Consider the following 21,415-nt stretch of genomic DNA (forward strand, 5'->3'; position numbering starts at 1 on the left):
GGATAAGGTGAGATGGTGGGAGTGAGGGGTACGGGGAGACGGTGGGAGTGAGGGATAAGGTGAGATTGTCGGAGTGAGGGATACGGAGAGACGGTGGGAGTGAGGGATACGGGGAGACGGTGGGAGTGAGGGACACGGGGAGACGGTGGGACTGAGGGATACGGTGAGATGGTGGGAGAAAGTGACACGGGGAGACAGTGGGAGTGAGGGATACGGGGAGGCAGTGGGAGCGAGGGATACGGGGAGATGGTGGGAGTGAGGGATACAGGGAGATGGTGGGAGTGAGGGAAACGGAGAGACGGTGGGAGTGAGGGATAAGGTGAGACGGTCGGAGTGAGGGATACGGAGAGACGGTGGGAGTGAGGGGTAAGGTGAGACGGTGGGAGTGAGGGGTAAGGTGAGACGGTGGGAGTGAGGGATACCGGGAGACGGTGGGAGTGAGGGATACAGGGAGACGGTGGGAGTGAGGGAAACGGCGTGACGGTGGGAGTGAGGGATACGGAGAGACGGTGGGAGTGAGGGATAAGGTGAGACGGTGGGAGTGAGGGATACCGGGAGACGGTGGGAGTGAAGGATACAGGGAGATGGTGGGACTGAGGGATACGGCGAGACGGTGGGAGTGAGGGATACAGGGAGATGGTGGGACTGAGGGATACGGCGAGACGGTGGGAGTGAGGGATACGGGGAGGCGGCGGGAGTGATGGATACGTGGAGACGGAGGGAATGAGGGATACGGGGAGACGGTGGGAGTGAGGGAGAAGGGGAGACGGTGAAAGTGAGGGATACGGGGAGACGATGGGAGTGAGGGACACAGGGAGATGGTGGGAGTGAGGGATACGGGGATACGGTGGGAGTGAGGGATATGGGGAGCCGATGGGAGTGAGGGATACGGGGAGACGGTGGGAGTGAGGGATATGGGGAGCTGGTGGGTGTGAGGGACACAGGGAGACGGTGGGAGTGAGGGATACGGGGAGACGGTGGGAGTGAGGGACACAGGGAGATGGTGGGAGTGAGGGATACGGGGATACGGTGGGAGTGAGGGATACGGGGAGACGTTGGGAGTGAGGGATAGGGGGAGGTGTTGGGAGTGAGGGGAACGGGGAGACGGTGGGAGTGACGGACCCGGGTAGATTGTGGGAGTGAGGGATACGGGGAAAACGTTGAATTGCGGGATATGGGGAGACTGTGGGAGTGAGGGATACGGGGAGTCGGTGGGAGTGAGGAATACGGGGAGACGGTGGGAGTGAGTGAGACGGAGAGACGGAGGGAGTGAGGGATACGGGGAGACGGTGGGAGTCAGGGAGAAGGGGAGACGGTGGGAGTGAGGGATTCGGGGAGACGGTGGGAGTGAGGGACACACGGAGACGGTGGGAGTGAGGGATACGGGGAGACAGTGGGAGTGAGGGATACGGGGAGGCGGCGGGAGTGAGGGATACGTGGAGACGGTGGGAGTGAGGGATACGGTGAAACTGTCGGATTGACGGATACGGGGAGACGGAGGGAGTGAGGGATACTGGGAGACGGTGGGAGTGAGGGAGAAGGGGAGACGGTGGGAGTGAGGGATATGGGGAGCCGATGGGAGTGATGGATACGTGGAGACGGTGGGAGTGAGGGATACGGGGAGACGGTGTGAATGAGGGGTACGGGGAGACGGTGGGAGTGAGGGATATGGGGAGCTGGTGGGTGTGAGGGACACAGGGAGATGGTGGGAGTGAGGGATATGGGGAGATTCTGGGAGTGAGGGATACGGGGAGGTGGTGGGAGTGAGGGGTATGGGGAGACGTTGGGAGTGAGGGATACGGGGCGATGGTGGGAGTGAGTGAGAAGTGCAGACGGTGGGAGTGAGGGATACGGGAAGACGATGTGAGTGATGGATACGGGGAGACAGTGGGAGTGAGGAATACGGGGAGACAGTGAGAGTGAGGGATACGGGGAGACGGTGGGAGTGAGGGATACGGGGAGACGGTGGGAGTGAAGGATACAGGGAGATGGTGGGAGTGAGGGATACGGGGAGACGATGTGAGTGATGGATACGGGGAGACGGTGGGAGTGAGGAACACGGGGAGACAGTGAGAGTGAGGGTCACGGGGAGTCGGTGGGAGTGAGGGACACAGGGAGACGGTGGGAGTGAGGGATACGGGGAGATGGTGGGAGTGAGGGACACAGGGAGACGGTGGGACTGAGGGATACGGGGAGATGGTGGGAGAAAGTGACACGGGGAGACAGTGGGAGTGAGGGATACGGGGAGGCAGTGGGAGCGAGGGATACGGGGAGATGGTGGGAGTGAGGGATACGGGGAGACGGTGAGAGTGAGGGATACGGGGAGGCGGTGGGAGTGAGGGAAACGGGGTGACGGTGGGAGTGAGGGATACGGAGAGACGGTGGGAGTGAGGGATATGGTGAGACGGTCGGAGTGAGGGATACGGAGAGACGGTGGGAGTGAGGGGTAAGGTGAGACGGTGGGAGTGAGGGATACCGGGAGACGGTGGGAGTGAGGGATACAGGGAGACGGTGGGAGTGAGGGAAACGGCGTGACGGTGGGAGTGAGGGATACGGAGAGACGGTGGGAGTGAGGGATAAGGTGAGACGGTGGGAGTGAGGGATACCGGGAGACGGTGGGAGTGAAGGATACAGGGAGACGGTGGGAGTGAGGGATACAGGGAGATGGTGGGACTGAGGGATACGGCGAGACGGTGGGAGTGAGGGATACGGGGAGGCGGCGGGAGTGAGGGATACGTGGAGACGGAGGGAGTGAGGGATACGGGGAGACGGTGGGAGTGAGGGATACGGGGAGACGGTGAAAGTGAGGGACATGGGGAGACGGTGGGAGTGAGGGACACATGGAGACGGTGGGAGTGAGGGATATGGGGAGACGGTGGGAGAGAGGGACAGAGGGAAACGGTGGGATTGAGGGATACGGGGATACGGTGGGAGTGAGGGATACGGGGAGACGTTGGGAGTGAGGGATAGGGGGAGGTGTTGGGAGTGAGGGGAACGGGGAGACGGTGGGAGTGAGGGATCCGGGTAGATTGTGGGAGTGAGGGATACGGGGAGACGGTGGGAGTGAGGGGTACGGGAAGACCGTGGGGGTGAGGGATACGGGGAGATGGTGGGAGTGAGGGATATGGGGAAAAGGTTGAATTGCGGGAAATGGTGAGACTGTGGGAGTGAGGGATACGGGGAGTCGGTGGGAGTGAGGAATACGGGGAGATGGTGGGAGTGAGAGACACGGGGAGACGGTGGGAGTGAGTGAGACGGAGAGACGGAGGGAGTGTGGGACACGGGGAGACGATGGGAGTGAGGGATACGGGGAGACGGTGGGAGTGAGGGACACACGGAGACGGTGGGAGTGAGGGATACGGGGAGAGGGAGGGAGTGAGGGATACGGGGAGACGGTGGGAGTGAGGGATACGGGGAGACGGTGTGAGTGAAGGATACAGGGAGACAGTGGGAGTGAGGGATACGGGGAGGCGGCGGGAGTGAGGGATACGTGGAGACGGTGGGAGTGAGGGATACGGTGAAACAGTCGGATTGACGGATACGGGGAGACGGAGGGAGTGAGGGATACTGGGAGACGGTGGGAGTGAGGGAGAAGGGGAGACGGTGGGAGTGAGGGATACGGGGAGACGGTGGGAGTGAGGGACACAGGGAGATGGCAGGACTGGGGGATACAGTGAGACGGTGGGAATGAGGGATATGGGGAGACGGTGGGAGTGAGGGATACGCGGAGACGATGGGAGTGACGGATATGGGGAGCCGATGGGAGTGAGGGATACGGGGAGACGGTGGGAATGAGGGATACGGGGAGACGGTGGGAGTGAGGGATATGGGGAGCTGGTGGGTGTGAGGGACACAGGGAGACGGTGGGAGTGAGGGATACGGGGAGACGGTGGGAGTGAGGGATAAGGTGAGACGGTGGGAGTGAGGGATACGGGGAGACGGTGGGAGTGAAGGATACAGGGAGATGGTGGGAGTGAGGGATACAGGGAGATGGTGGGAGTGAGGGATACGGCGAGACGGTGGGAGTGAAGGATACGGGGAGGCGGCGGGAGTGAGGGATACGTGGACACGGTGGCAGTGAGGGATACGGGGAAACTGTCGGAGTAAAGGATTCGGGGAGACGGATGGAGTGAGGGATACGGGGAGACGGTGGGAGTGAGGGATACGGGGAGACGGTGGGAGTGAGGGAGAAGGGGAGACGGTGGGAGTGAGGGATACGGGGAGACGGTGGGAGTGAGGGACACGGGGAGACAGTGGGAGTGAGGGATATGGGGAGAAGGTGAGAGTGAGGGTCACGGGGAGTCGGTGGGAGTGAGGGACACAGGGAGACGGTGGGAGTGAGGGATACGGGGAGATTGTGGGAGTGAGGGATATTGGGAGACGTTGGGTTTGAGGGATACAGTGAGACAGTGGGAGTGTGGGACACGGGGAGACGGTGGGAGTGAGGGATACGGGGAGACGGTGGGAGTGAGGGACACACGGAGACGGTGGGAGTGAGGGATACGGGGAGAGGGAGGGAGTGAGGGATACGGGGAGACGGTGGGAGTGAGGGATACGGGGAGACGGTGGGAGTGAAGGATACAGGGAGACAGTGGGAGTGAGGGATACGGGGAGGCGGCGGGAGTGAGGGATACGTGGAGACGGTGGGAGTGAGGGATACGGTGAAACTGTCGGATTGACGGATACGGGGAGACGGAGGGAGTGAGGGATACTGGGAGACGGTGGGAGTGAGGGAGAAGGGGAGACGGTGGGAGTGAGGGATACGGGGAGACGGTGGGAGTGAGGGACACAGGGAGATGGCAGGACTGGGGGATACAGTGAGACGGTGGGAGTGAGGGATATGGGGAGACGGTGGGAGTGAGGGATACGGGGAGACGGTGGGAATGAGGGATACGGGGAGACGGTGGGAGTGAGGGATATGGGGAGCTGGTGGGTGTGAGGGACACAGGGAGACGGTGGGAGTGAGGGATACGGGGAGACGGTGGGAGTGAGGGATAAGGTGAGACGGTGGGAGTGAGGGATACAGGGAGATGGTGGGAGTGAGGGATACGGCGAGACGGTGGGAGTGAAGGATACGGGGAGGCGGCGGGAGTGAGGGATACGGGGAGACGGTGGGAGTGAGGGAGAAAGGGAGACGGTGGGAGTGAGGGACACAGGGAGACGGTGGGAGTGAGGGATACGGGGAGATGGTGGGAGTGAGGGAGAAGGGGAGTCGGTGGGAGTGAGGGACACAGGGAGACGGTGGGAGTGAGGGATACGGGGAGATGGTGGGAGTGAGGGACACAGGGAGACGGTGGGACTGAGGGATACGGGGAGATGGTGGGAGAAAGTGACACGGGGAGACAGTGGGAGTGAGGGATACGGGGAGACGGTGGGAGTGAGGGATACGGGGAGAGGGAGGGCGTGAGGGATACGGGGAGACGGTGGGAGTGTGTGACACGGGGAGACGATGGGAGTGAGGGATACGGGGAGACGGTGGGAGTGAGGGATACGGGGTGAGGGAGGGCGTGAGGGATACGGGGAGACGGTGGGAGTGAGGGATACGGGGAGACGGTGGGACTGAGGGATACGGGGAGGCGGCGGGAGTGAGGGATATGGGGAAACGGTGGGAGTGAGGGATACGAGGAGACGGTGGGAGTGAGGGATTTTGGGAGACGTTGGGATTGAGGGCTACAGGGAGACGGTGGGAGTGAGGAATACGGGGAGACGGTGGGAGTGAGGGATTTTGGGAGACGTTGGGATTGAGGGCTACAGGGAAACGGTGGGAGTGAGGGATACGGGGAGACGGTGGGAGTGAGGGATACGGGGAGACGGTGGGAATGAGGGATACGGGGAGACGGTGGGAGTGAGGGATATGGGGAGACGGTGGGTGTGAGGGACACAGGGAGACGGTGGGAGTGAGGGATACGGGGTGACGGTGGGAGTGAGGGACACAGGGAGATGGTGGGAGTGAGGGATACGGGGAGACGTTGGGAGTGAGGGATACGGGGAGATGGTGGGAGTGAGTGAGAAGTGCAGACGGTGGGAGTAAGGGATACGGGGAGACGATGTGAATGATGGATACGGGGAGACGGTGGGAGTGAAGGATACGGGGAGACGGTGGGAGTGAGGGATTCGGGGAGACGGATGGAGTGAGGGATACGGGGAGACGGTGGGAGTGAGGGAGAAGGGGAGACGGTGGGAGTGAGGGATACGGGGAGACGATGGGAGTGAGGGATACGGGGAGAAGGTGGGAGTGAGGGATACGGGGAGATGGTGGGAGTGAGGGACACAGGGAGACGGTGGGAGTGAGGGATACGGGGAGATGGTGGGAGTGAGGGTCACAGGGAGACGGTGGGACTGAGGGATACGGGGAGATGGTGGGAGTGAGGGATACGGGGAGGCAGTGGGAGCGAGGGATACGGGGAGATGGTGGGAGTGAGGGATACGGGGAAACGGTGAGAGTGAGGGATACAGGGAGATGGTGGGAGTGAGGGATACGGAGAGACGGTGGGAGTGAGGGATAAGGTGAGACGGTCGGAGTGAGGGATACGGAGAGACGGTGGGAGTGAGGGGTAAGGTGAGACGTTGGGAGTGAGGGATACCGGGAGACGGTGGGAGTGAGGGATACAGGGAGACGGTGGGAGTGAGGGAAACGGCGTGACGGTGGGAGTGAGGGATACGGAGAGACGGTGGGAGTGAGGGATAAGGTGAGACGGTGGGAGTGAGGGATACAGGGAGATGGTGGGACTGAGGGATACGGCGAGACGGATGGAGTGAGGGATACGGGGAGGCGGCGGGAGTGAGGGATACGGGGAGACGGTGGGATTGAGGGATACGGGGATACGGTGGGAGTGAGGGATACGGGGAGACGGTGGGATTGAGGGATACGGGGAAACGGTGGTAGTGAGTGATACGGGGAGACGTTGGGAGTGAGGGATAGGGGGAGGTGTTGGGAGTGAGGGGAACGGGGAGACGGTGGGAGTGAGGGATCCGGGTAGATTGTGGGAGTGAGGGATACGGGGAGACGGTGGGAGTGAGGGGTACGGGAAGACCGTGGGGGTGAGGGATACGGGGAGATGGTGGGAGTGAGGGATATGGGGAAACGGTTGAATTGAGGGATATGGGGAGACTGTGGGAGTGAGGGATACGGGGAGACGGTGGGAGTGAGTGAGACGGAGAGACGGAGGGAGTGAGGGGTACGGGGAGACGGTGGGAGTGAGGGAGAAGGGGAGACGTTGGGTTTGAGGGATACGGGGAGAGGGAGGGAGTGAGGGATACGGGGAGACGGTGGGAGTGAGGGATACGGGGAGACGGTGGGAGTGAGGGATACGGGGAGACGGTGGGAGTGAGGGATACGGTGAAACTGTCGGATTGACGGATACGGGGAGACGGAGGGAGTGAGGGATACGGGGAGACGGTGGGAGTGAGGGAGAAGGGGAGACGGTGGGAGTGAGGGATACGGGGAGACGGTGGGAATGAGGGATATGGGGAGACGGTGGGAGTGAGCGATACGAGGAGACGGTGGGAGTGAGGGATATTGGGAGACGTTGGGATTGAGGGCTACAGGGAGACGGTGGGAGTGAGGGATACGCAGAGACGATGGGAGTGACGGATATGGGGAGCCGATGGGAGTGAGGGATACGGGGAGACGGTGGGAATGAGGGATACGGGGAGACGGTGGGAGTGAGGGATATGGGGAGCTGGTGGGTGTGAGGGACACAGGGAGACGGTGGGAGTGAGGGATACGGGGAGACGGTGGGAGTGAGGGACACGGGGAGATGGTGGGAGTGAGGCATACGGGGAGATGGTGGGAGTGAGGGATACGGTGAGGTGGTGGGAGTGAGGGGTACGGGGAGACGTTGGGAGTGAGGGATACGGGGAGATGGTGCGAGTGAGTGAGAAGTGCAGACGGTGGGAGTGAGGGATACGGGGAGACGATGTGAGTGATGGATACAGGGAGATGGTGGGAGTGAGGGATACAGGGAGACGGTGGGAGTGAGGAATACGGGGAGACAGTGAGAGTGAGGGATACGGGGAGACGGTGGGAGTGAGGGATAAGGTGAGACGGTGGGAGTGAGGGATACGGGGAGACGGTGGGAGTGAAGGATACAGGGAGATGGTGGGAGTGAGGGATACAGGGAGATGGTGGGAGTGAGGGATACGGCGAGACGGTGGGAGTGAGGGATACGGGGAGGCGGCGGGAGTGAGGGGTACGTGGACACGGTGGCAGTGAGGGATACGGGGAAACTGTCGGAGTAAAGGATTCGGGGAGACGGATGGAGTGAGGGATACGGGGAGACGGTGGGAGTGAGGGAGAAGGGGAGACGGTGGGAGTGAGGGATACGGGGAGACGGTGGGAGTGAGGGATACGGGGTGACAGTGGGAGTGAGGGATACGGGGAGAAGGTGAGAGTTAGGGTCACGGGGAGTCGGTGGGAGTGAGGGACACAGGGAGACGGTGGGAGTGAGGGATACGGGGAGATTGTGGGAGTGAGGGACACAGGGAGACGGTGGGACTGAGGGATACGGGGAGATGGTGGGAGAAAGTGACACGGGGAGACAGTGGGAGTGAGGGATACGGGGAGGCAGTGGGAGTGAGGGATACGGGGAGATGGTGGGAGTGAGGGATACGGGGAGACGGTGGGAGTGAGGGATACAGCGAGACGATGTGAGTGAGGGAAACGGGGTGACGGTGGGAGTGAGGGATACGGAGAGACGGTGGGAGTGAGGGATAAGGTGAGACGGTCGGAGTGAGGGATACGGAGAGACGGTGGGATGAGGGATAAGGTGAGACGGTGGGAGTGTGGGATACCGGGAGACGGTGGGAGTGAGGGATACAGGGAGACGGTGGGAGTGAGGGAAACGGCGTGACGGTGGGAGTGAGGGATACGGAGAGACGGTGGGAGTGAGGGATAAGGTGAGACGGTGGGAGTGAGGGATACCGGGAGACGGTGGGAGTGAAGGATACAGGGAGACGGTGGGAGTGAGGGATATGGGGAGACGGTGGGAGTGAGGGATACGGGGTGACGGTGGGAGTGAGGGATACGGAGAGACGGTGGGAGTGAGGGATACGGCGAGACGGTGGGAGTGAGGGATACGGGGAGGCGGCGGGAGTGAGGGATACGTGGAGACGGAGGGAGTGAGGGATACGGGGAGACGGTGGGAGTGAGGGAGAAGGGGAGACGGTGAAAGTGAGGGATACGGGGAGACGATGGGAGTGAGGGACACGGGGAGACGGTGGGAGTTAGGGATATGGGGAGACGGTGGGAGAGAGGGACAGAGGGAGACGGTGGGATTGAGGGATACGGGGATACGGTGGGAGTGAGGGATACGGGGAGAAGTTGGGAGTGAGGGATAGGGGGAGGTCTTGGGAGTGAGGGGAACGGGGAGACGGTGGGAGTGAGGGATCCGGGCAGATTGTGGGAGTGAGTGATACGGGGAGACGGTGGGAGTGAGGGGTACGGGAAGACCGTGGGGGTGAGTGAGACGGAGAGACGGTGGGAGTGCGGGATACGGGGAGACGGTGGTTGTGAGGGACATGGGGAGACGGTGGGAGTGAGGGTTACGAGGAGACTGTGGGAGTGAGGGATATTGGGAGAAGTTGGAATTGAGGGACACAGTGAGACGGTGGGAGTGAGGGATACGGGGAGACAATGTGAGTGAGGGATACGGGGAGACGGTGGGAGTGAGGGATACGGGGAGACGGTGAGAGTGAGGAACACGGGGAGACGGTGGGAGTGAGGGACACGGGGAGACGGTGGGAGTGAGGGATATGGGGATATGGTGGGAGTGAGGGACACAGGGAGATGGTGGGAGTGAGGGATACGGGGAGATGGTGGGAGTGAGGGGTACGGGGAGACGGTGGGAGTGAGGGATACGGGTAGATGGTGGGAGTGAGTGAGAAGTGGAGACGGAGGGAGTGAGGGATACGGGGAGACGGTGGGAGTGAGGGATACGGGGAGACAGTGAGAGTGAGGGATACGGGGAGACAGTGAGAGTGAGGGATACGGGGAGAGGGTGGGAGTGAGGGATAAGGTGGACGGTGCGAGTGAGGGATACAGGGAGACGGTGGGAGTGAGAGATACAGGGAGATGGTGGGAGTGAGGGATACGGCGAGATGGTGGGAGTGAGGGATACGGGGAGGCGGTGGGAGTGAGGGATACGGGGAGACGGTGGGAGTGAGGGATACGGGGAGATGGTGGGAGAGAGGGACACGGGGAGATGGTGGGAGTGAGGGATACGGGGAGACGGTGGGAGTGAGGAATACAGGGAGACGGTGGGAGTGAGGGATACAGGGAGTTGGTGGGAGTGAAGGATACGGGGAGACGGTGGGAGTGGGGGATCAGGTGAGACGGTGGGAGTGAGGGATACGGGGAGACGGTGGGAGTGAGGGATAGAGGGAGACGGTGGGAGTGAGGAATACAAGGAGATGGTGGGAGTGGGGGATACGGCGAGACGGTGGGAGTGAGGGATACGGGGAGAATGTGGGAGTGAGGGATACGGAGAGACGGTGAGAGTGAGGGATACGGGGAGACGGTGGGAGTGAGGGACACAGGGAGACGGTGGGAGTGAGGGATACGGGGAGACGGTGGGAGTGAGGGACACAGGGAGACGGTGGGACTGAGGGATGCGGGGAGATGGTGGGAGAGAGGGACACGGGAAGACGGTGGGAGTGAGGGATACGGGGAGACGGTGGGAGTGAGGGATACAGGGAAATGGTGGGAGTGAGAGATACAGGGAGATGGTGGGAGTGAGGGAAACGGGGAGACGGTGGGAGTGAGGGATACAGGGAAATGGTGAGAGTGAGGGATACAGGGAGAGGGTGGGAGTGAGGTATACGGGGAGACGGTGGGAGTGAGGGATAAGGAGAGACAGTGGGAGTGAGGGATACGGGGAGACGGTGGGAGTGAGGGATACAGGGAGACGGTGGGAGTGAGGGATACAGGGAGATGGTGGGAGTGAGGGGTACGGCGAGACGGTGGGAGTGAGGGAGAAGGTGAGCCGGTGGGAGTGAGGGATTCGGGGAGACGTGGAGAGTGAGGGATACGGGGAGACGGTGGGAGTGAGGGATACGGGGAGACGGTGAGAGTGAGGGACACGGGGAGACGGTGGGAGTGAGGGTCACGGGGAGACGGTGGGAGTGAGGAATATGGGGAGACGGTGGGAGTGAGGGACACAGGGAGACGGTGGGAGATGGTGGGAGTGAGGGAGAAGGGGAGACGGTGGCAGTGAGGGATACAGGGAGACGGTGGGAGAAGGGATACAGGGAGACGGTGGGAGAAGGGATACGGGGAGACGGAGGGAGTGAGGGATACAGGGAGACGGTGGGAGTGAGGGAGAAGGCGAGACGGTGGGAGTGAGGGATACAGGGAAATGGTGGGAGTGAGGGATACAGGGAGACGGTGGGACTGAGGGTTATGGGGAGATGCTGGGAGAGAGGGACACGGGGAGACGGTGGGAGTGAGGGATACGGGGAGGCAGTGCGAGTGAGGGATACGGGGAGATGGTGGGAGTGAGGGAAACGGCGAGACGGTGGGAGTGAGGGACAGAGGGAAACGGTGGGAGTGAGGGATACAGGGAGATGGTGGGAGTGAGGGATACGGGGCGACGGTGGGAGTGAGAGATAAGGTGAGACGGTGGGAGTGAGGGAATCGGGGAGACGGTGGGAGTGAGGGGTACAGGGAGACGGTGGGAGTGAGGGATACAGGGATGGTGGGAGTGAGGGATTCGGAGAGACGGTGGGAGTGAGAGATACGGGGTGGCGGTGGGAGTGAGGGATACGTGGAGACGGTGGGAGTGAGGGATACAGGGAGACGGTGGGAGTGAGGGATACGGGGAGACGGTGAGAGTGAGGGATACAGGGAGACGGTGGGAGTGAGGGATACAGGGAAATGGTGGGAGTGAGGGATACAGGGAGACGGTGGGAGTGAGGGATACGGGGAGACGGTGAGAGTGAGGGATACAGGGAGACGGTGGGAGTGAGGGATACAGGGAGACGGTGGGAGTGAAGGATACGGGGAGACGGTGGGAGTGAGGGAGAAGGGGAGACGGTGGGAGTGAGGGATACAGGGAGACGGTGGGAGTGAGGGTTACGGGGAGACGGAGGGATTGAGGGATACAGGGAGACGGTGGGAGGGAGGGAGAAGGCGAGACGGTGGGAGTGAGGGAGAAGGCGAGACGGTGGGAGTGAGGGATACAGGGAAATGGTGGGAGTGAGGGATACAGGGAGACGGTGGGACTGAGGGTTACGGGGAGATGCTGGGAGAGAGGGACACGAGGAGGCAGTGCGAGTGAGGGATACGGGGAGATGGTGGGAGTGAGGGAAACGGGGAGACGGTGGGAGTGAGGGATACGGGGAGACGGTGAGAGTGAGGGATACAGGGAGACGGTGGGAGTGAGGGATACAGGGAAATGGTGGGAGTGAGGGATACAGGGAGACGGTGGGAGTGAGGGATACGGTGAGACGGTGAGAGTGAGGGATACAGGGAGACGGTGGGAGTGAGGGATACAGGGAGACGGTGGGAGTGAAGGATACGGGGAGACGGTGGGAGTGAGGGAGAAGGGGAGACGGTGGGAGTGAGGGATACAGGGAGACGGTGGGAGTGAGGGTTACGGGGAGACGGAGGGAGTGAGGGATACAGGGAGACGGTGGGAGTGAGGGAGAAGGCGAGACGGTGGGAGTGAGGGAGAAGGCGAGACGGTGGGAGTGAGGGATACAGGGAAATGGTGGGAGTGAGGGATACAGGGAGACGGTGGGACTGAGGGTTACGGGGAGATGCTGGGAGAGAGGGACACGGGGAGGCAGTGCGAGTGAGGGATACGGGGAGACGGTGGGAGTGAGGGAAACGGGGAGACGGTGGGAGTGAGGGATAGAGGGAAACGGTGGGAGTGAGGGATACAGGGAGATGGTGGGAGTGAGGGATACGGGGAGACGGTGGGAGTGAGGGATAAGGTGAGACGGTGGGAGTGAGGGATACGGGGAGATGGTGGGAGTGAGGGATACAGGGAGACGGTGGGAGTGAGGGATTTGGAGAGAATGTGGGAGTGAGAGATACGCGGTGGCGGTGGGAGTGAGGGATGCGGGGAAACTGTGGGAGTGAGGGATACGGGAAGACGGAGGGAATGAGGGATACGGGGAGACGGTGGGTGTGAGGGAGAAGGCGAGACGGTGGGAGAGAGGGATACGGGGAGACGATGTGAGTGAGGGATACGGGGAGACGGTGGGAGTGAGGGATACGGGGAGATGGTGAGAGTGAGGGACATGGGGAGACGGTGGGAGTGAGGGACACAGGGAGACGGTGGGAGTGAAGGATACGGGGATATGGTGGGAGTGAGGGACACAGGGAGATGGTGGGAGAGAGTGATACGGGGAAGTGGTGGGAGTGAGAGGTACGGGGAGACGGTGGGAGTGAGGGATACGGGGAGACGGTGAGGGTGAGGGACACCGAGAGACGGTGGGAGTGAGTGATATGGGGAGACGGTGGGAGTGAGGGACAGAGGGAGATGGTGGGAGTGAGGGATACGGGGATACAGTGGGAGTGAGGGATACGGTGAGATGGTGGGAGTGAGGGATACGGGGAAACGGTGGGATTGAGGGATACGGGGAGACGGTGGGAGTGAGGGATACGGGGAGACGGTGGGAGTGAGGAACACGGGGAGATGGTGGGAGTGAGAGATAGGGGGAGGCCGTGGGAGTGAGGGATACGGGGAGGCAGTGGGAGTGAGGGATACGTGGAGATGGCGGGAGTGAGGGATACGGGGAGACGGTGGGAGTGAGGGATAAGGTGAGACGGTGGGAGTGAGTGATATGGGGAGACGGAGGGAGTGAGGGATAGGGGGAGACGGTGGGAGTGAGGGAGAAGGCGAGACGGTGGGAGTGAGGGTTACAGGGAGATGGTAGGACTGGGGGATACAGTGAGACGGTGGGAATGAGGGATATGGGGAGACGGTGGGAGTGAGGGATACGAGGAGACGGTGCGAGTGAGGGATATTGGGAGACGTTGGGATTGAGGGCTACAGGGAGACGGTGTGAGTGAGTGATACGGGAAGACGATGGGAGTGACGGATATGGGGAGGCGTTGGGAGTGAGGGATACGGGGAGACGGTGGGAGTGAGGGATACGGGGAGACGGTGGGAGTGAGGGACACAGGGAGACGGTGGGAGTGAGGGATGCGGGGAGATGGTGGGAGAGAGGGACACGGGAAGATGGTGGGAGTGAGGGATACGGGGAGGCAATGCGAATGAGGGATACGGGGAGATGGTAGGAGTGAGGGATACGGGGAGACGGTGGGAGTGAGGGACACAGGGAGATGGTGGGACTGAGGGATGCGGGGAGATGGTGGGAGAGAGGGACACGGGAAGACGGTGGGAGTGAGGGATACGGGGAGGCAGTGCGAATGAGGGATACGGGGAGATGGTGGGAGTGAGGGATACGGGGAGACGGTGGGAGTGAGGGATACAGGGAAATGGTGGGAGTGAGGCATACAGGGAGAGGGTGGGAGTGAGGTATACGGGGAGATGGTGGGAGTGAGGGATAAGGAGAGACGGTGGGAGTGAGGGATACGGGGAGACGGTGGGAGTGAGGGATACAGGGAGACGGTGGGAGTGCGGGATACAGGGAGATGGTGGGAGTGAGGGATACGGGGAGATGGTGGGAGTGAGGGATACGTGGAGACGGTGGGAGTGAGGGATACGGGGAAACTGTGGGAGTGAGGGATACGGGAAGACGGTGGGATTGAGGGATACGGGGAGACTGTGGGAGTGAGGGATACGGGGAGACGGTGGGAGTGAGGGATACGGGGAGACGGTGGGATTGAGGGATACGGGGAGACGATGGGAGTGAGGGACACGGGGAGACGGTGAGAGTGAGGGACACGGGGAGACGGTGGGAGTGAGGGACACGGGGAGACGGTGGGAATGAGGAATATGGGGAGACGGTGGGAGTGAGGGATACGGGGAGACGGTGAGAGTGAGGGACACGGGGAGACGGTGTGAGTGAGGGACACGGGGAGACGGTGGGAATGAGGAATATGGGGAGACGGTGGGAGTGAGGGATACAGGGAGACGGTGGGAGATGGTGGGAGTGAGGGAGAAGGGGAGACGGTGGGAGTGAGGGATACAGGGAGACGGTGGGAGAGAGGGAGAAGGCGAGACGGTGGGAGTGAGGGATACAGCGAAATGGTGGGAGTGAGGGATGCGGGGAGACAGAGGGAGTGAGGGATACAGGGAGACGGTGGGAGTGAGGGAGAAGGCGAGACGGTGGGAGTGAGGGATACAGGGAAATGGTGGGAGTGAGGGATGCGGGGAAACTGTGGGAGTGAGGGATACGGGAAGACGGAGGGAATGAGGGATACGTGGAGACGGTGGGAGTGAGGGATGCGGGGAAACTGTGGGAGTGAGGGATACGGGAAGACGGAGGGAATGAGGTATACGGGGAGACGGTGGGTGTGAGGGAGAAGGGGAGACGGTGGGAGAGAGGGATACGGGGAGACGATGTGAGTGAGGGATACGGGGAGACGGTGGGAGTGAGGGATACGGGGAGACGGTGAGAGTGAGGGACACGGGGAGACGGTGGGAGTGAGGGACACAGGAAGATGGTAGGAGTGAGGGATACGGGAGATGGTGGGAGTGAGGAATACTGGGAGACGGTGGGAGTGAGGGATACGGGGAGAGTGTGGGAGTGAGTGAGAAGTGGAGACGGTGGGAGTGAGGGATACGGGGAGACGATGGGAGTGATGGATACGGGGAGACGGTGGGAGTGAGGGATACGGGGAGACGGTGGGAGTGAGAGATACAGGGAGATGGCAGGAGTGAGGGAGACGGTGGGAGTGAGGGATACGGGGAGACAGTGAGAGTGAGGGATACGGGGAGACGGTGGGAGTGAGGGATAAGGTGAGACGGTGGGAGTGAGGGATACGGGGAGACGGTGGGAGTGAGGGATACAGGGAGACGGTGGGAGTGAGAGATACAGGGAGATGGCAGGAGTGAGGGAGACGGTGGGAGTGAGGGATACAGGGAGACGGTGGGAGAGAGGGACGCGTGGAGATGGTGGGAGTGAGGGACACGGGGAGACGGTGGGAGTGAGGGATACAGGGAGACGGTGGGAGTGAGGGTTACAGGGAGATGGTGGGAGTGAGGGATACGGGGAGACGGTGGGAGTGAGGGATATGGTGAGACGGTGGGAGTGAGGGATACGGGGAGACGGTGGGAGTCAGGGATAGAGGGAGACGGTGGGAGTGAAGGATACAGGGAGACGGTGGGAGTGGGGGATACGGCGAGACGGTGGGAGTGAGGGATACGGGGAGGCGGTGGGAGTGAGGGATACGTGGAGACGGTGGGAGTGAGGGATACGGGTAAACTGTGGGAGTGAGGGATAAGGGGAGACGGAGTGAGTAAGGGATACGGGGAGACGGTGGGAGTGAGGGATACGGGGAGACAGTGGGAGTGAGGGATACAGGGAGACGGTGGGAGTGAGGGATACAGGGAGATGGTGGGAGTGAGGGATACGGGGAGACGGTGGGAGTGTGGGATAAGGTGAGACGGTGGGAGTGAGGGATACGGGGAGACAGTGGGAGTGAGGGATAGAGGGAGACGGTGGGAGTGAGTGATACAGGGAGATGGTGGCAGTGAGGGATACGGCGAGACGGTGGGAGTGAGGGATACAGGGAGGCGTTGGGAGTGAGGGATACATGGAGACTATGGGTGTGAGGAATACGGGGAAACTGTGGGAGTGAGGGATACGGGGAGACGGAGGGAGTGAGGGATACGGGGAGATGGTGGGAGTGAGGGAGATGGGGAGACGGTGGGAGTGAGTGATACGGGGTGACGGTGGGAGTGAGGGATATGGGGAGACGGTGTGAGTGAGGGACACAGGGAGACGGTGGGAGTGAAGGATACGGGGATGCAGTGGGAGTGAGGGATACGGGGAGACGGTGGGAGTGAGGGATACGGGGAGGTGGTGGGAGTGATGGGTGCCGGGAGGCGGTCGGAGGGTGGGATACGGGGAGGCGGTGGGAGTGAGGGATACGGGTAGACGGTGGGAGTGAGGGGTACGGGTAGACCGTGGGGGTGAGGGATACGGGGAGCTGGTGGGAGTGAGGGATACGGGCAAACGGTGGGATTGAGGGATACGGGGAGATGGTGGGAGTGAGGGATACAGGGAGACGGTGGGAGAGAGGGACGCGTGGAGATGGTGGGAGTGAGGGACACGGGGAGACGGTGGGAGTGAGGGAAACAGGGTGACGGTGGGATTGAGGGACACAGGGAGTTGGCAGGACTGAGGGATACAGGGAGGCGGTGGGAATGAGGGATATCGGGAGACGGTGGGAGTGAGGGATTTTAGGAGTCGGTGGGAGTGAGGGATATTGGGAGACGTTGGGATTGAGGGATGCAGGGAGACAGTGGGAGTGTGGGATACGGGGAGACGGTGGGAGTGAGGGATACGGGGATACGGTGAGAGTGAGGGATACGGGGAGACGGTAGGAGTGAGGGACACACGGAGACGGTGGGAGTGAGGGATACGGGGAGACGGTGTGAGTGAGGGATACGGGGAGGCAGTGCAAATGAGGGATAGGGGGAGATGGTGGGAGTGAGGGATACGGGGAGACGGTGGGAGTGAGGGATACAGGGAAACGGTGTGAGTGGGGGATACAGGGAGACGGTGGGAGTGAGGGATACGGGGAGACGGTGGGAGTGAGCGATAAGGAGAGACGGTGGGAGTGAGGGATACGGGGAGACGGTGGGAGTGAGGGATACGGGGAGACGGTGAGAATGAGGGACACGGGGAGACGGTGGGAGATGGTGGGAGTGAGGGAGAAAGGGAGACGGTGGGAGTGAGGGATACAGGGAGACGGTGGGAGAAGGGATACGGGGAGACGGAGGGAGTGAGGGATATAGGGAGACGGTGGGAGTGAGGGAGAAGGCGAGACGGTGGGAGTGAGGGATACAGGGAAATGGTGGGAGTGAGGGATACAGGGAGACGGTGGGACTGAGGGTTACGGGGAGATGCTGGGAGAGAGGGACACGGGGAGGCAGTGCGAGTGAGGGATACGGGGAGATGGTGGGAGTGAGGGAAATGGGTAGACGGTGGGAGTGAGGGAGAAGGGGAGACGGTGGGAGAGAGGGATACGGGGAGACGATGTGAGTGAGGGATACGGGGAGACGGTGGGAGTGAGGGACACAGGGAGACGGTGGGAGTGAGGGACACGGGGAGAGAGTGGGAGTGAAGGATATGGGGATATGGTGGGAGTGAGGGACACAGGGAGATGGTGGGAGTGAGTGATACGGGGAAGTGGTGGGAGTGAGGAATACTGGGAGACGGTGGGAGTGAGGGATATGGGGAGATGGTGGGAGTGAGGAATACTGGGAGACAGTGGGAGTGAGGGATACGGGGAGACGGTGGGAGTGAGGGATGTGGGGAACCTGGCGAGTGAGGGATATGGGAGGACGGAGGGAATGAGGGATACGGGGAGACGGTGGGTGTGAGGGATATGGGGAGACGGTGGGAGTGAGGTAGAAGGCGGGACGGTGGGAGTGAGGGATACAGGGAAATGGTGGGAGTGAGGGATACAGGGAGACGGTGGGAGAGAGGGATACGGGGAGACGATGTGAGTGAGGGATACGGGGAGACGGTGGGAGTGAGGGACACAGGGAGACGGTGGGACTGAGGGACACAGGGAGACGGTGGGAGTGAAGGATACGGGGATATGGTGGGAGTGAGGGACACAGGGAGATGGTGGAAGTGAGTGATACGGGGAAGTGGTGGGAGTGAGGGGTACGGGGAGACGGTGGGAGTGAGGGATACGGGGAGATGGTGGGAGTGAGGAATACTGGGAGACGGTGGGAGTGAGGGATACGGGGAGAGTGTGGGAGTGAGTGAGAAGTGGAGACGGTGGGAGTGAGGGATACGGGGAGACGGTGGGAGTGAGGGATAGAGGGAGACGGTGGGAGTGAGGGATACAGGGAAATGGTGCGAGTGAGGGATACAGGGAGACGGTGGGAGTGAGAGATACAGGGAGATGGCAGTAGTGAGGGATACGGGGAGACGGTGGGAGTGAGGGATAAGGGGAGACGGTGGGAGTGAGGGATACGGGGAGACGGTGGGAGAGAGGGACGCGGGGAGATGGTGGGAGTGAGGGATACGGGGAGACGGTGGGAGTAAGAGATACAGGGAGATGGTGGGAGTGAGGGATACAGGGAGATGGCGGGAGTGAGGGATACGGGGAGACATTGGGAGTGAGGGATATGGTGAGACGGTGGGAGTGAGGGATACGGGGAGACGGTGGGAGTCAGGGATAGAGGGAGACGGTGGGAGTGAAGGATACAGGGAGACGGTGGGAGTGGGGGATACGGGGAGACGGTGGGAGTGAGGGATACGGGGAGGCGGTGGTAGTGAGGGATACGTGGAGACGGTGAGAGTGAGGGATACGGGTAAACTGTGGGAGTGAGGGATAAGGGGAGACGGAGTGAGTAAGGGATACGGGGAGACGGTGGGAGTGAGGGAGACGGGGAGACGGTGGGAGTGAGGGGTAGAGGGAGATGGTGGGAGTGATGGATACGGGGATACGGTGGGAGTGAGGGATACAGGGAGACGGTGGGAGTGAGGGATACAGGGAGATGGTGGGAGTGAGGGATACGGGGAGACGGTGGGAGTGAGGCATAAGGTGAGACGGTGGGAGTGAGGGATACGGGGAGACAGTGGGAGTGAGGGATAGAGGGAGACGGTGGGAGTGAGTGATACAGGGAGATGTTGGCAGTGAGGGATACGGCGAGACGGTGGGAGTGAGGGATACAGGGAGGCGGTGGGAGTGAGGGATACGTGGAGACTGTGGGTGTGAGGAATACGGGGAAACTGTGGGAGTGAGGGATACGGGGAGACGGAGGGAGTGAGGGATACGGGGAGATGGTGGGAGTGAGGGAGAATGGGGAGACGGTGGGAGTGAGTGATACGGGGTGACGGTGGGAGTGAGGGATATGGGGAGACGGTGTGAGTGAGGGACACAGGGAGACGGTGGGAGTGAAGGATACGGGGATGCAGCGGGAGTGAGGGATACGGGGAGACGGTGGGAGTGAGGGATACGGGGAGGTGGTGGGAGTGATGGGTACCGGGAGGCGGTCGGAGGGTGGGATACGGGGAGACGGTGGGAGTAAGGGATACGGGTAGACGGTGGAAGTGAGGGGTACGGGTAGACCGTGGGGGTGAGGGATACGGGGAGATGGTGGGAGTGAGGGATACGGGCAAACGGTGGGATTGAGGGAGACGGAGAGACGGTGGGAGTGAGGGATACTGGGAGATGGTCGGAGTGAGGAATACGGGGAGATGGTGGGAGTGAGAGATACGGGGAGACGGGGGGAGTGAGGGATAGAGGGAGACGGTGGGAGTGAGTGATACAGGGAGATGGTGGCAGTGAGGGATACGGCGAGACGGTGGGAGTGAGGGATACGGGGAAACGGTGGGAGTGGGGGATACAGGGAGACGGTGGGAGTGAGGGATACGGGGAGACGGTGGGAGTGAGGGATACGGGGAGACGGTGGGAGTGAGGGATAAGGAGAGACGGTGGGAGTGAGGGATAAGGAGAGACGGTGGGAGTGAGGGATACGGGGAGACGGTGGGAGTGAGGGATCCGGGGAGACGGTGAGAGTGAGGGACACGGAGAGACGGTGGGAGTGAGGGACACGGGGAGACGGTGGGAGTGAGGGACACAGGTAGACGGTGGGAGATGGTGGGAGTGAGGGAGAAGGGGAGACGGTAGGAGTGAGGGATACAGGGAGACGGTGGGAGAAGGGATACGGGGAGACGGAGGGAGTGAGGGATACAGGGAGACGGTGGGAGTGAGGGAGAAGGCGGGACGGTGGGAGTGAGGGATACAGGGAAATGGTGGGAGTGAGGGATACAGGGAGACGGTGGGACTGAGGGTTACGGGGAGATGCTGGGAGAGAGGGACACGGGGAGGCAGTGCGAGTGAGGGATACGGGGAGATGGTGGGAGTGAGGGAAACGGGGAGACGGTGGGAGTGAGGGATAGAGGGAAACGGTGGGAGTGAGGGGTAGAGGGAGATGGTGGGAGTGAGGGATACGGGGAGTCGGTGGGAGTGAGGGATAAGGTGAGACGGTGGGAGTGAGGGATACGGGGAGATGGTGGGAGTGAGGGATACAGGGAGACGGTGGGAGTGAGGGATACAGGGATGATGGGAGTGAGGGATTTGGAGAGAATGTGGGAGTGAGAGATACGCGGTGGCGGTGGGAGTGAGGGATGCGGGGAGACGGTGGGCGTGAGGGATGCGGGGAAACTGTGGGAGTGACGGATACGGGAAGACGGAGGGAATGAGGGATTCGGGGAGACGGTGGGTGTGAGGGAGAAGGGGAGACGGTGGGAGTGATGGATATGGGGAGACGGTGAGAGTGAGGGACACAGGGAGATGGTGGGAGTGAGTGAT

This window comes from Scyliorhinus torazame, chromosome 16 (genome assembly GCF_047496885.1).
Source record: "Scyliorhinus torazame isolate Kashiwa2021f chromosome 16, sScyTor2.1, whole genome shotgun sequence".
NCBI classification, from domain to species: Eukaryota; Metazoa; Chordata; class Chondrichthyes; order Carcharhiniformes; family Scyliorhinidae; genus Scyliorhinus; species Scyliorhinus torazame.